This window comes from Helianthus annuus, chromosome 3 (genome assembly GCF_002127325.2).
Source record: "Helianthus annuus cultivar XRQ/B chromosome 3, HanXRQr2.0-SUNRISE, whole genome shotgun sequence".
NCBI classification, from domain to species: domain Eukaryota; kingdom Viridiplantae; phylum Streptophyta; class Magnoliopsida; order Asterales; family Asteraceae; genus Helianthus; species Helianthus annuus.
In genome coordinates this window covers 169,899,199-169,915,014 of record NC_035435.2, presented here as the reverse complement: position 1 = coordinate 169,915,014, position 15,816 = coordinate 169,899,199, and positions in this window count along the sequence as shown.

The window sequence follows — 15,816 nt, the reverse complement described above, 5'->3', positions numbered from 1 at the left end:
AGTTTTTATTTTTCTTAGTTTAAAACATTTTTCTAACCTTTTTGATTTGATTAGACGTTGAGGATAAACCGGTATTAAAAGCTCTTGTGTCCTTGGACGACCTCGGTATCTTACCAACACTATACTACGTCCACGATGGGTGCACTTGCCCATATGTGTGTTTAGTGTTAGTGAATATCGTGTTTTATAAATTTAAAACTTGGCTAAAAGTGTAAAAAGGGCTTAAATATACATCTAAAAACATATACACACTAACACGCATCAGAGAGTTATGCTAATTAGCGCAATTAAAATAAACTTTTGTAATAAACGGCGCAATTAGCATAACGCCCATCTAACCCAAGAATTCGTCACCAAAACTTTTACCCACTATTATAAAATAATATTTTTGGAATTTTAAAGATTTTTAATAATTTTAACCTCGCTCATAACCTGCGGTTATGGCTACGGTTCGGTAAATACCGAATATGCCCTTTTCGGCCAAAACATGAGTTCTACAAGGTCTTTTGACCCGATTCCAGTTGCTACTGATTTTAAATAATAAATAAAGTATTTTAGACTTTATAAACTGTTCGGGAAACTCAGATTTCCTGTAGAACCCGAAAAGCCCTTTTAAAAGTCTTTAAAATGACCGATAAACCCCTACGGGGCGATATTTTAACTTAAACTCGTTACGGGCATCACGGAAGGTATCCTACTGATACCACAACCTCTTTAAGGCGTATTGACTTAGGAAGTAGGCGTAAGACTCTCATGGTTAACCGTTTCGCCTATTGCGCGCACGGTTCGGCTTATGAAACTAGTTTTCATAAATTAGCCGATACGGGTCAAATTATATTATTTGAACCCCAAAATCCAGAGTGTGAACCATAAACCCATATAAAACAAGTCTCTGAACTTGTTGGGTCAGAATCACACTCCATTCTCGGTTTTCGCCTTTTCGCGCGATTAAACCATATTCATATATCGGAACCAACCGGTCTAGGCTACGGCCAATATAAAGACCCGTTAGGATTCTAAGAGGTTAATTAAAACCTTCGTTCCAGATTAGGAGCCCCGGTAAAAGCTATCGGCGATTTAATCGAATTAAGGATATATACTTGCAAAGGTAAATACTTTTGACTTATTTCCCCTATATGGGCTTGGGTTACGGTATATTAATACCGCTTGATTGAGCATTATATAATTCCATCGCTTAGGTGGTTAATTGATTAAATATGATCGGCTCATTTAAACAGTTTTGTTTCTTAAAAGCCTTTGGGGGATTATTGACCGTTGTCCCGGATATCCTTGGCATCATTTTACGAAATGGCCACGACCATCGACATCCCGGTGTAGGCGTACACCCGGTATATATTGTCGACATATAAATTAAAAGACGTAGCCGTTGGTTTTTATACTACGGTTTTACGCAATGTGGTGTGTCAATTAATCTTTAACCCGGCACGACCCGGGCTACTGAACGCATAAAAGAACATGTAAAACGTTCACAAGATTATTATGATTTTCCCAAGTTATAAAAGAATTTGTGCCTTGTGCATTCAAATCAATTTTAATAAACATTTTCAAATGTGTCAGTTGAACGTATTTACCAGTGTAAACTGACGTATTTTCCCCAAAAAGATTAAATGCGGGTACTAAACGAAATGGGCTGGTATTGGTTTCCTAAGCATCATAGATAGTCTCGCAAACTCGATGCGATATCTGAATGAACAATATTTTTATTTGATCCGCTGTGGATATTCGACTTCTGTAATACATTTGATATTACAACCAGAGGTTGAAATATATATTTACCTTTAAGCTTCCGCTGTGCATCATATAATTGTGTGGTTTGACTACATTGTTGCCAACATCGTCACGGTAATCCCCCACCGGTGATACACGTGGAAATTGGGGTGTGACAGGTTGGTATCAGAGCCAACGTTGAGTGAATTAAACACTATCCTAATGTGTTTAATCTCAACAACACAATTGCACATACTTGAGTCTAGACAATAACTTAGGACAAATTCGGATTAATACTCCTTTTTGTCTTTTTCTTTCATATGATTTTTAATAAGTTTTGAAGCAGGAAAATGCCACCTGTTATCTTTCGCGGACGAGGAAGGGGAAGACGAGGCCGAGGAGAGATCGTTACCCATAACGATCATGAAGCTGGACCGTCAGGTACAAGACCTCCTTCAATGACGAGGAGCGAAGAACCCCAACGACGAAGAGACCTGTATGAACCAGCAAGGCATTCGACCTCGCACAGTTCAACACCATCTTATCGACACTCATTCGGACCAGATTCCGAGAACGATCCGAACAACCCCCAACCATCCTACATACCGCTACAGCGCTCGGTGTCTCACCGTGCATTTGGGGATCCTACCCCGTACTTCCGAGGTCAGTTCAATCCGGCTGACTACATACAGGAACCTTCTGGATTTGTTCCGCTTGGTCCACAAGACCACTTTTCTGAAGATCCCATGGAAGAAGACGAGGATCCTACTGAACCAGCACGTGGTACGCCCACGCATCCGATTGAAATCTCCGATGGATCTTCCTACCATGGTCCACAATACCAAGGCCCTGACAGCTTTATGGCCTTGTTCGATCAACATGAGTGGTATTATACACCATCACAACTTGGATCGCAGCAGCAGCAGCAACATCCGCGAGATCCTTCTGAGGATCCGCACTTCGAGGCAGTGACGCCACCGCCTCCCCCAGCAACTCAGCCAGTAATGCCTGATCCGCCAAGGCGAAGAAGATCAGGTGCAAGAATGTCTACCCGTGGAGGGGAGTTCCATTTCAGTACCCCTCGACACTCTAGTGGTAGCCACTACCCATCCGTACCGGAGGAAGGGCCTTCAAGCCCAGCTCAAGAGGCGAACTCAGCACCAGTTGCACATAATTCGCCGCCATTTGGGGACGACCGCCCGTTACCTCCGTACGCAACGAACTATAACCCGTTTGAGCCAACGTCGCAAGCTCACTACAACTACAATTACGAGCGCGACCCATATGTGGTAGCGTCAAGGTATAATGCCCGCTATCCAGACGGGAATAGAGGCATACCGGATTACTCAGCTCATGGGTATCCAGCACCACCAAGACCTCCAGTTCCTCAACCACAACCACGTTTCTCTCCTCCTGAGCAGGAGGAGATACTCCAACGACTAGATCGTGTGGAGAGAGAGTTTGAGGAAGAGAAGAAGAGCCACAGAGGATTTCTCAAAGGCTTGGCGAACCTACTAAAGGGCAAAAAGAAGAAGCGTGACCACTAGCCCTTATGGATATATTAATGTAATTTCTACTTTTGAAATAAGTCCCTGCGTGGACACTTATCGTATTTCAGTCCTTATATGGACTTATCGTATTTTAATCCTACAAGGACATATGTCATGAACTAGTCCCTGTATGGACCTATCTGTTATTTTAACCTTATTAAAGGTATGTACTGTTTAAGACCCGTTTAGGGCAACATGTGATAATAGTTGAAATTTATGGAATGTATTTTATGAGTTTGTTTTCATATGTATGAAATAAATCAAAACCATTCCTTTTACATTGATCTGCCTAAATAAAGAATCTTAAAAGGTGAAACCTAGCATGGTGTCTTTTAAGATCCGGTCATGATGGTACGACCTAATTATAAGATTCAGATTCGTTGATAACCTCTGCAAGCATGTTAACACTCATGGCAGATGTGATTCGTTAAAATCACACACGTCATTCTTATACGATAATCCTTAAAAGATTTTAAAGACCCAACTAAATGATTTATAAATCATGGGCTAAATCACCAGTAAAGGTGATCACAATATTAAAACATCCATTAGTGATGTAGTGCCTACGGGCCAACCATATTGAAACATCCATTAGTGATGTAGTGCCTACGGGCCAAACTTATTAAAACATCCATTAGTGATGTAGTGCCTACGGGCCAAACTTATTAAAACGTCCATTAGTGATGTAGTGCCTACGGGCCAACCTTGATAAAACATCCATTAGAGGTGTAGTGCCTATGGGCCGTAATGATTGTCTAATAAAGACCAAAGACAGTGGTGGTTTATGACTCCCTGTCAGAAAGAGGTAAAATAACTACGGTTCAAACCTCTATGCCTTTGATTCTCTGTAATCTCGGCCAATATTATAAAACATCTTCGTGATTAGGCTTTATGCCGCCAATATTATTATTATAGCTACAATAGGATGTATTCAAATCCTAATATTAAATGTGTGATAAGTTAACCAGATATGGTCTCTGTTACCATGGTTAACGAATTGTCATGAAAGACAATTCCATAATAAACTTCTAAATAAATTTTTGTTATCTTCTGTAACAGATTTTAGTTACAATGGCGGATCCTAACGGAGTTAACAGCCATACAAATGAAGACGATTACGATAATGCTCAGGTGCACCTAACCGGCGCACAATTAAAGGCTCTAATAAACGAAGTTGTTCAGGCAGCTCTGGATCGTCAAAACACTGAGTCCCACAGCAGGTCTGTGACAAAACCCCTCTCCAAACCAAAGACACACTCCAAACCACCTTCTCAACCCAAGAAAGATGACGATAAGCACTCGTCAGCTGAAAACAGTGTTCATCGCGATCGCGAGTACACTGATGCATCTGGTGCAAAGGGTTGCACCTACAAATACTTTGTATCTTGTAAGCCCCGGGAATTTACAGGGGAGAAAGGTGCTGTTGACTGTATCACCTGGCTAGACGAGATGGACACGATTGTGGACATCAGCGGGTGCGCTGAGAGGGACGTGGTGAAGTTTGTGTCCCAGTCATTTAAGGGCGAGGCCCTGGCGTGGTGGAGAGCTTTGGTGCAGGCTTCAGGTAAGTCTACTTTATACAAAATGTCATGGGGGGAGTTTATTGCCCTCATAAAGGAAAACTACTGCCCTCAACATGAGGTTGAGAAGATATAGGCTGACTTTGTCTCACTGGTGATGACGAACCTGGACTGCCAGGCATATTTGACAAGTTTCAATACAATGTCACGCCTGGTACCATATCTTGTGACACCGGAGCCCCGAAGGATTGCCCGTTTCATTGGGGGCTTGGAGCCTGCGATAAAGGCTAGTGTGAAGGCCTCTAGGCCGACGACCTTCAGGTCAGTTACTGACCTCTCCTTGTCTCTTACATTGGATGCGGTCCGTCTGAGGGCCCTAAGGAGCAAGGAGGCAGAGAAGCGGAAACGTGAGGATGATACCTCACGGAGGTCTGGGAAAAAGCACCGTGGAAACGGTGAAGGCAAAAGGGGGTCGGATGCAAAGAAGGATGGGCAAGCCGGTGAGAGACCCCACTGCAAAATCTGCAAGAAACCCCACTCTGGGAAGTGCATATTTGCATCGAACTCCCAGTCACAATCAAAGACTCCATCCTGTGGACTATGCAAGTCCAAGGATCATAAGACCGTGGAGTGCAAAAAGATCAAGGATGCAACCTGCTATGGTTGTAATGAAAAGGGGCACATCAAGAGTAACTGCCCTAAGTATGCCAAAAAGGCGGAAGAGACAAAGAAGTCAAATGCGAGAGTTTTTCGCATGGATGCAAAGGAAGCGGTCCAGAACGACAACGTGCTTACAGGTACTTTTCTCGTAAATAATATATTTGCAAGAGTACTATTCGATTCTGGCGCTGATAAATCCTTTGTAGACCAAAAATTTTGCCAACTACTAAATATGCCTATCAAAACCCTTGATGTGAAATACGAAGTAGAGTTAGCAGACGGCACGATAGAAACCGACTCTACTGTTCTAGAAGGATGCGAAATATCCATTAGGAACCATTCTTTTCCTTTATCTCTACTTCCCTTCAAATTAGCGGGTTTTGACATTGTGCTAGGCATGGACTGGTTATCCCATAACCAGGCCCAAATCATTTGCGGCAAGAGGCAGATAGTTTTAAAGACTCCGAGTGGTGAATCTCTTACCATTCGAGGAGATACGCAGTACGGATTGCCCGAGGACGTATCTATGCTCAAAGCCTCAAAGTGTTTGAACAGAGGTGGCGTAATTTACATGGCTCAGGTAATAATAGAAGAGCCTAAGCCGAAGATAGAAGATCTTCCTGTCATTTCTGAATATCCCGAGGTTTTTCCTGAAGAACTACCTGGTTTGCCACCAGATAGACAAGTGGAGTTCAGAATAGACATCATTCCCGGAGCAGCTCCGATAGCGAGAGCATCTTACAGATTAGCTCCGACGGAAATGAAAGAACTAAGGACCCAGTTGGATGAACTGCTGGCGAAAGGTTTTATCCGACCTAGTTCGTCTCCCTGGGGAGCACCGGTCCTTTTTGTAAAGAAGAAGGACGGGTCGATGCGTTTGTGCATCGACTACCGAGAGCTAAACAAAGTTACTATAAAGAATAGATATCCTTTGCCAAGGATAGATGATCTATTCGACCAGCTGCAAGGAGCAAGCTATTTCTCGAAGATCGACTTGAGGTCGGGCTATCATCAGCTAAGGGTCAGAGATGAAGATGTACACAAGACAGCATTTAGGACTCGCTATGGTCATTACGAGTTCCTAGTGATGCCTTTTGGGCTCACAAATGCACCGGCTGCGTTCATGGATCTCATGAATCGCGTTTGCAAGCCGTATTTGGATAAATTTGTCATCGTCTTCATCGACGATATCCTGATATATTCTAAAAGCCAAGCTGATCACGAGAAGCATCTCCGTTGCATTCTCGAATTACTACAACGTGAGAAACTCTACGCCAAATTCTCGAAATGTGAATTCTGGCTAAGAGAGGTTCAGTTTTTGGGTCACGTTGTGAGTGAGCGTGGTATCCAGGTGGATCCCGCTAAGGTAGAGGCGGTCATGAACTGGCAGGAGCCAAAGACGCCTACCGAGATTCGTAGTTTCCTGGGATTGGCAGGATACTACAGGAGGTTTATAGAGAATTTTTCGAGGATTGCTGCGCCCTTGACTTCTTTGACCAAGAAGAAAGAAAAGTTTATTTGGGGCCCAAAGCAGCAAGAGTCCTTCGAAATCCTGAAGCAGAAGCTAAGCAACGCTCCTGTGTTGACATTACCAGAAGGTACTGATGAGTTCGTGGTTTACTGCGACGCATCACACAAAGGCATGGGGTGTGTGCTTATGCAGAAGGGCAAGGTGATTGCCTATGCTTCAAGACAACTAAAGGTGCATGAAAAGAATTACACCACCCATGATTTGGAGTTGGGTGCTGTTGTATTTGCACTAAAATTATGGAGGCATTACCTTTATGGCATTAAATTTGTGATTTATTCTGATCACAAAAGCCTCCAGCACTTGTTCAACCAGAAGGAGTTGAACATGAGGCAACGCCGTTGGATGGAGACCCTGAATGATTATGACTGTGAGATCAGGTACCATCCCGACAAGGCGAATGTGGTCGCCGATGCCTTGAGCAGAAAAGAAAGGATAAAACCCATTCGAATCAATGCCAAGAGCATTGAGGTGAAGAACAATTTGATAGAAAGGATATTAGCTGCGCAGCGAGAGGCTGTGTTGGAAGCTAACTATCCAAATGAAAAGCTAGGAGTAACTGAGGAGCAGTTGACTCTTAGCAAGGATGGAATCTTGAGGCTGAATGGGCGTATATGGGTTCCGATTTATGGAGGACTACGAGATGTTGTTCTCCAGGAAGCCCATAGTTCCAAATACTCAGTCCATCCTGGTGCTGACAAGATGTATCAAGATTTAAAGGCAAACTATTGGTGGATAGGCTTGAAAAAGTCTGTAGCCGCCCACGTAGCAAAGTGCTTGACTTGTGCTCAAGTCAAAGCCGAGCACCAAAAGCCGTCTGGCTTGCTACAACAGCCTGAACTTCCCGAGTGGAAGTGGGAATGTGTAACTATGGATTTTATAACCAAGTTACCAAAAACCAGGAAAGGGAACGACACGATATGGGTCATAGTTGATAGGCTGACTAAATCAGCACATTTCTTACCCATCAAGGAGACATATAGCTCCGATATGCTAGCCCAACTTTATGTTGACAAGATTGTAGCCTTACACGGCATACCTGTGACTATTATCTCTGACCGAGATACCAGGTACACATCTCATTTCTGGAAGAGTTTCCAGCAATCTTTGGGCACGCGCTTAAACTTCAGTACGGCTTACCATCCACAGACGGACGGTCAAAGTGAGCGTACTATCCAAACGCTAGAAGACATGCTTCGTGCATGTGCGATCGATTTAGGTGGTAACTGGGATAAGAACCTACCCCTAATCGAATTCTCCTACAATAATAGCTACCATACCAGCATTAAGGCTGCGCCTTTCGAGGCCTTATACGGTAGAAAATGTAGATCGCCTGTTTGTTGGGCGGAAGTGGGAGAGGTCCAATTATCGGGACCAGAGATAGTGTTCCAGACAACGGACAAAATTGTCCAGATACGGGAACGTCTCAAGGCTGCCCGTGATAGGCAGAAAAGCTACGCCGATCCAAAACGTAAGGATCTTCACTTCGAAGTAGGTGAAAAGGTGTTGCTTAAGGTGTCACCCTGGAAGGGGGTGATGCGTTTCGGCAAGAAAGGTAAACTGAGTCCGAGGTACATAGGACCTTTTGAGGTCATTGAACGAGTCGGATCAGTTGCCTATAAATTGAATTTGCCCGAAGAGCTCAATGGAATTCATAACGTATTCCACATCTGCAATCTCAAAAAGTGCTTCGCCGATGAATCATTGGTGATTCCGCACACAGATGTGCATATAGATGAGAGCTTAAAGTTTATAGAAAAACCTTTGTCGATCGAAGATCGACAGGTAAAGAAGCTTCGCAGAAAGCACGTACCGATTATAAAAGTCAAATGGGATGCTCGTACAGGTCCTGAATATACGTGGGAAGTCGAAGCTACAATGAAAGAAAAGTACCCCTATTTATTTGAGTAAATCTCGGGTCGAGATTTATTTTAAGGGGGTGAGGATGTAACACCTCGAAATTTTGTGTCCAAATGATGTGTTAACACGTGTCATTTGATTACACGTGGCATCCATAATAAATAAAGGACTAATTTTGACAAACCTTGAAAGTATATAAATTCGAGGGTTATAAATGTCAACAAGGGTAAATATACTGTATAGTAACCCTAAATGGTGCTTATACCTTCAAACGAATAAATCATTAATCGTACGGAAGCGAAACGCGGAAGAAAGTGAGGGATTACGAGCTACAGGGGTTAACTGTGTCAACATGTTTAATTATACCTCTGAGTGACCCTTTAACGTTCCCAAGGCTTCGTAACAGTATTATACGCTCACTAAAATATACTGTATAAATTCCGCGAAGTTCCGTTTTAAAACGAGAAAGATATGGTCGAATTCGTATGAGAAGGGTTAAAAGCGTCAATAATGAAAGTTAAGGCTTTCTGAATAATTAATAAACAAACCGAGGACTTAACAACGCGGGTAAATAACACGAGGTCCTTAGTTGTAATTAACCGAGGGCCAAACCGCAAAGTTACCCCTTCAAACCCGAAAGGTCAGGTAAATCATTACGAAAGATTTCGTTATTAATTACCAGGATTTCGTAATCATGACAAAAGATTTAAGAATTCAGAAAATATAACCTCTCGCGGCCCGCGTGAGGTTTAGGCATAAGTTGAGGCGGGCCGCGAGCCTCCTCATTAACTCGCCTGATTTCTTAAACTCAGGCGGCCCGCGTAAAAATGCATGGGAACTCCCATGCGGGCCGCGTGGGACGCCCAGATGCAGAAAAGTTGTAACTACATGCCTTTTGGAGCCTTTGAACGACCAACAACCAATTAATGAGGCATGGGCACCCTATGCTCGACCCATATCACTTAGGGGCACCTGCCCATCATCCATGATCAAATGTAGACTGAGTTGTGATGATCTTGAGGTCTCTTGAACACTATAAATAGCCACTCTTGGCTCATAAGTTCACCACACTTCAAACACACTCATCTGATCATTCCAAGAGCTCTCTAGCATTCCTCTGTGTTCTTAAGTTTTCCCTCAAGCTTCTGTAAGTGATCTAACCCTTTGTGGTTTCACATTTCCTTAGTAAATAGCTAAAAACCAAACCGTCGTAAATACGGTTTGACTTTAAAATGAATCAGTGATGGTTCAGTCTTATGACGAATCAAAAGTAGTTATGAGTTGGTATTAATGTGGGTAATAAACCTCTAAAAGGGTTCCCTCGGATCACCACTCTAACTATGTCAAATATCGAGTCAAACGCGCACTTAAAAAGTCAACAGAAAGTCGTTTCGCCATTTTATACATAATCTGTAATGTATATGCTATGGAACCTGTTTTGATAATCATAAAACATGATAATAAGCATATAAACTTGTTTGCGCTCGTTTGAATCGACCATTGGCTATATTGAACCGGTTCGGAGCCGAATGTCGCAAAAGTTTGACTTTTGCTTTGACTTCAGTTCTGACCCGTTTTAGTGAGGTATAGATATGCCTTAGGACTCTCTTAGGACCAGGTCACATGTTGGTATAAACCTATGTGATCGGTTCATGAGTTATCCGAGTCTTTTACGCATTTCCGTTAATCGCCTAAAAGTTGACCGTAACGGCCTTTTAAAAATAAAACGAGTATTTCGGACACGTGAACGGACCAGAACCTTGCTTATTAAATTATAAGCATGTCCTTAAAGTTTCACGTCAATCCGAGGTCTAGAATGAGAGTTATGCTAATTAGCGCAATTAAAATAAACTTTTGTAATAAACGGCGCAATTAGCATAACGCCCATCTAACCCAAGAATTCGTCACCAAAACTTTTACCCACTGTTATAAAATAATATTTTTGGAATTTTAAAGATTTTTAATAATTTTAACCTCGCTCATAACCTGCGGTTATGGCTACGGTTCGGTAAATACCGAATATGCCCTTTTCGGCCAAAACATGAGTTCTACAAGGTCTTTTGACCCGATTCCAGTTGCTACTGATTTTAAATAATAAATAAAGTATTTTAGACTTTATAAACTGTTCGGGAAACTCAGATTTCCTGTAGAACCCGAAAAGCCCTTTTAAAAGTCTTTAAAATGACCGATAAACCCCTACGGGGCGATATTTTAACTTAAACTCGTTACGGGCATCACGGAAGGTATCCTACTGATACCACAACCTCTTTAAGGCGTATTGACTTAGGAAGTAGGCGTAAGACTCTCATGGTTAACCGTTTCGCCTATTGCGCGCACGGTTCGGCTTATGAAACTAGTTTTCATAAATTAGCCGATACGGGTCAAATTATATTATTTGAACCCCAAAATCCAGAGTGTGAACCATAAACCCATATAAAACAAGTCTCTGAACTTGTTGGGTCAGAATCACACTCCATTCTCGGTTTTCGCCTTTTCGCGCGATTAAACCATATTCATATATCGGAACCAACCGGTCTAGGCTACGGCCAATATAAAGACCCGTTAGGATTCTAAGAGGTTAATTAAAACCTTCGTTCCAGATTAGGAGCCCCGGTAAAAGCTATCGGCGATTTAATCGAATTAAGGATATATACTTGCAAAGGTAAATACTTTTGACTTATTTCCCCTATATGGGCTTGGGTTACGGTATATTAATACCGCTTGATTGAGCATTATATAATTCCATCGCTTAGGTGGTTAATTGATTAAATATGATCGGCTCATTTAAACAGTTTTGTTTCTTAAAAGCCTTTGGGGGGTTATTGACCGTTGTCCCGGATATCCTTGGCATCATTTTACGAAATGGCCACGACCATCGACATCCCGGTGTAGGCGTACACCCGGTATATATTGTCGACATATAAATTAAAAGACGTAGCCGTTGGTTTTTATACTACGGTTTTACGCAATGTGGTGTGTCAATTAATCTTTAACCCGGCACGACCCGGGCTACTGAACGCATAAAAGAACATGTAAAACGTTCACAAGATTATTATGATTTTCCCAAGTTATAAAAGAATTTGTGCCTTGTGCATTCAAATCAATTTTAATAAACATTTTCAAATGTGTCAGTTGAACGTATTTACCAGTGTAAACTGACGTATTTTCCCCAAAAAGATTAAATGCAGGTACTAAACGAAATGGGCTGGTATTGGCTTCCTAAGCATCATAGATAGTCTCGCAAACTCGATGCGATATCTGAATGAACAATATTTTTATTTGATCCGCTGTGGATATTCGACTTCTGTAATACATTTGATATTACAACCAGAGGTTGAAATATATATTTACCTTTAAGCTTCCGCTGTGCATCATATAATTGTGTGGTTTGACTACATTGTTGCCAACATCGTCACGGTAATCCCCCACCGGGCCCACCGGTGATACACGTGGAAATCGGGGTGTGACATGGTTGAGGCGAGCGGTTTCGCCTCTACCCATTTTGTGAAGTAATCAACCGCTACTATGATAAATTTGACTGCGCCTGGTGCGTCTGGGAAGGGTCCGACCACGTCGATTGCCCATTTCTGAAAGGGCCAGGCGGTGGTGACCGGGACCAAGTTGTTTTTGGGGCGCAATGTTTTTGGAGCGTGTCGCTGACAGTTAATACATTTGCGCAACTCTTTGACGGCGTCCAGGTGCATGTCGAGCCAGTAGTACCCAGCATTCATGATTTTGGCCACTACCATGCGTGGTCCTGCGTGTATGCCGCACATACCCTCGTGTATCTCTCTGATGAGGTATGTGGCATCCTGGGGGTTGACGCATCGTAGGAGTGGCCCTAGGTATGATTTGCGGTATAAGATACCGTCTCCCATTTGATAATGGCATGCTTTGTATTGTAGCTTGCGTGCCTCTGACTTGCTTTCGGGAGTCACACCTGATTGCAAATATGCAATAATTGGTGTCATCCAAGATGTTGTGCCGTATTGGATGACGTTGACCTGGCGCAGGGGTACTGAAGGATTTTGTAGAATTTCGATGCGTATCTCCTTTGCCAGGTGTTGAAAGCTGGTGGATGCAAGTTTTGAGAGTGCATCCGCGGATTTGTTTTCACTTCTGTTAATATGTCGGATGTTAAATGAAGTGAACTTTGATGTTAGTTGCAGGGCTTGCTCGAGGTAGAGGATCATGATATCCCCCTTTGCGGCATAGTCGCCGCGTATCTGTCCTGCAACCGACAAAGAGTCGACGTGTGCTTCCAGATGTTGCACGCTGAGTTTGACTGCTAAACGTAGTCCTGCCAATAGGGCCTCATATTCGGCCTCGTTATTTGTGCTTTTGAAATCGAGGCGGATTGCATATGTAAGCTCTTGACCATCAGGGCTGACGAGTCGCAGACCTGCGCCTGCACCTTCCTCGTTGGAGGCACCATCGGTGAATAGTGCCCATGTTTCTGAGGAAGATGGTGTTGGTGCAGGGTTTTGTGCTTCTTCGCATTCTTGGATGCGATTCACCGGTACTTCGGCGGCGAAATCAGCTAAGATTTGGCCTTTAATCGCGGGGCGCGATTTATAGTTCAGCGTGTGCGCGCCCAGCTCTATTGCCCATTTTGCTAACCTCCCAGAGATGTCAGGTTTGGATAGGATCGGGTCGATCCTGTAATTGGTTAGCACTGTGATGACATGATTTGCGAAGTAGCGTCGCAACCGTCGTGAAGCGTGCACCAATGCTAATACCAACTTCTCCATTATTGAATATCTCGTCTCTGGGTCGTTGAGCATCTTGCTGATGTAATAGATGGGTGTTTGAACCCCCTTCCGCTCCACTATCAATACCGCACCTACCGCGTTGTCTGCGGCAGATAGGTATAATATGAGTGGCTCATCCTTGCGTGGTGCGGTTAAAGTTGGGAGTTGTATCAAACACTCCTTCATTTCTCGGAAAGCGTTCTCAGCCTCTGCGGTCCACTGGAATTGTTCTTTCTTTAAACAGTTCCGCAGGGTCTTGATGAAAGGGAAAGACTTAGCTGCATGGTTGGCTAAGAATCTGTTGAGTGCGGCTAGCATGCCGGCCAGTCGCTGCATATCTTTCATTGTTGAAGGCGATGGCATGCGCTCGATCGCCTGAACTTTTTCCGGGTTTACCTTGAATCCATCTTTAGTCACGATGAACCCAAGGAATTTGCCTTCTTCCATTCCAAATGAGCATTTCCCTGGATTGAGCTTTATGTTAACGCTTCACAGAGTCTGGAATGTTCTTTTGATATCTGTGAGCATGGTATCTTCCTCCATGCTCATGAAGACTAGGTCGTCCATGTAGATTTCGACACTTTTGCTTATTTTCCCGCGGAAAGTGTCGCTCATCAGTTTTTGGTAGGTTGCGCCCGCGTTGCGCAACTCAAACGGCATTTTTGTATAACAGTAATTCCTGGTAGGAGTGCGGAATGCCGTTTTATCTTCATCCTCGATTGCCATTTGTACCTGGTGGTAACCTTTGTAGCAATCGAGGAAACAATTCCACCTGAATGGTGCGAGATTATCGACCTTTTCGTCGATTTCTAGAAGTGCGTAACAATCCTTGGGACAGGCTTTGTTGAGGTCCTTGTAATCGACGCACATGCACCAGCCCCCGGATGGTTTCTCTACCATGACTGGGTTGGATAACCAAGTCTGGTATTTAACTTCACGCAGGATGCCTGCGGAGAGCAGTTCTTCGACCTGCTCTTGCATCGCCTGGTTTTTAGCGGATCCAAGGTGGCGTTGGCCTTGGATCACCGGATTGATACCTGGCAAGGTATTCAAGTGATGTTGCGCGATATCATGTGGGACCCCTGTCATGTCTGCGGGTGTCCATGCGAAAATGTCTTGGTTCCTGAAGAGAAGCTGCTTCAGGTGCGCTTTGGTGGTCGGGGATAAGGCGTGACCCAATGTAACCTTTTGTTCTGGGTATCTCGCGTTGAGAACCCATTTTTCTGGTTGGTTGTTGGGGGTGGGCCTTGCGACCTTGGTCGGACGTATTTCGTCCGACATCATGACGTCTCTGCGTGCGTAGATTATCGCGACCCCCGATTCGGTTGGAAAACCGACAACAGAGTGGGGGACGGACGTAATCATATTGAAATCGCCTTGGGATTCCCTCCCAAGGAGTACGTCATATCTGGAGGTGTGAGGTAAAACCATAAAGTTTACCTCTTCTGTTCTTGTGTGCCTTCCGCTGGTAAGACGCACAGGAAAAGTAATCTGGCCCAGGGGAAAGACAGTTTCCCCTGCGAACCCGACCAATGGGTAATCTACTGCCTGCAACCGATCTTTGTCCTCCTGGTCGAACTGGTTGAAGCATTGTTCGTAGATTATATCAGAAGTACTGCACGGGTCGATGAATAGACGCTCGGTGCAGTAATGCGCCAGTTGGCCTGTAATAACGACGGCACGCCTGTCGCGCGGTCCGCCTCGGACTTTTGGAAAGACGACTTGCTCGTCTTTCTAGTCATTGTCCGGCCTTCTCGCCGCTTTGTGCGGCCTACCTTTACCTCCGTTGATCATGTGGATGGAGGCCACGTACATGGTCTTCTTCCCGGAGGAGGTGCCTTCGCCATGAGGGGTGATGCGCTTGGTGGGTTTCTGCCCACCCGACAAAAGATGTTGTAGTTTCCCCTCTTTTAAGGCTCGCTCAATCTCCAGCCGGAGACTGATGCAGTTGTTTGTGGTGTGGCCCAAGTCCTTGTGATACTCACAATAGAGTGTGAGATCCTGATTTTTCTTGTACTTCATCGGTTGGGCAGGTCGCAAGAGCTGTGCGTCTGTTAGAAGGACTTTGCTTGGCGACACAGTGATCTCGGTCCAGTTGCGGTCCCGAGAATCTTTCTTTGGTGCCCGGTTGTCCCGTTGGGGGTTGTAGTTCCTTGGGTCAAATGGGTTGGTCCGCGGAAAGTATGGTTTGGAAAATCGCGATTTCCAACGTCCCGGTT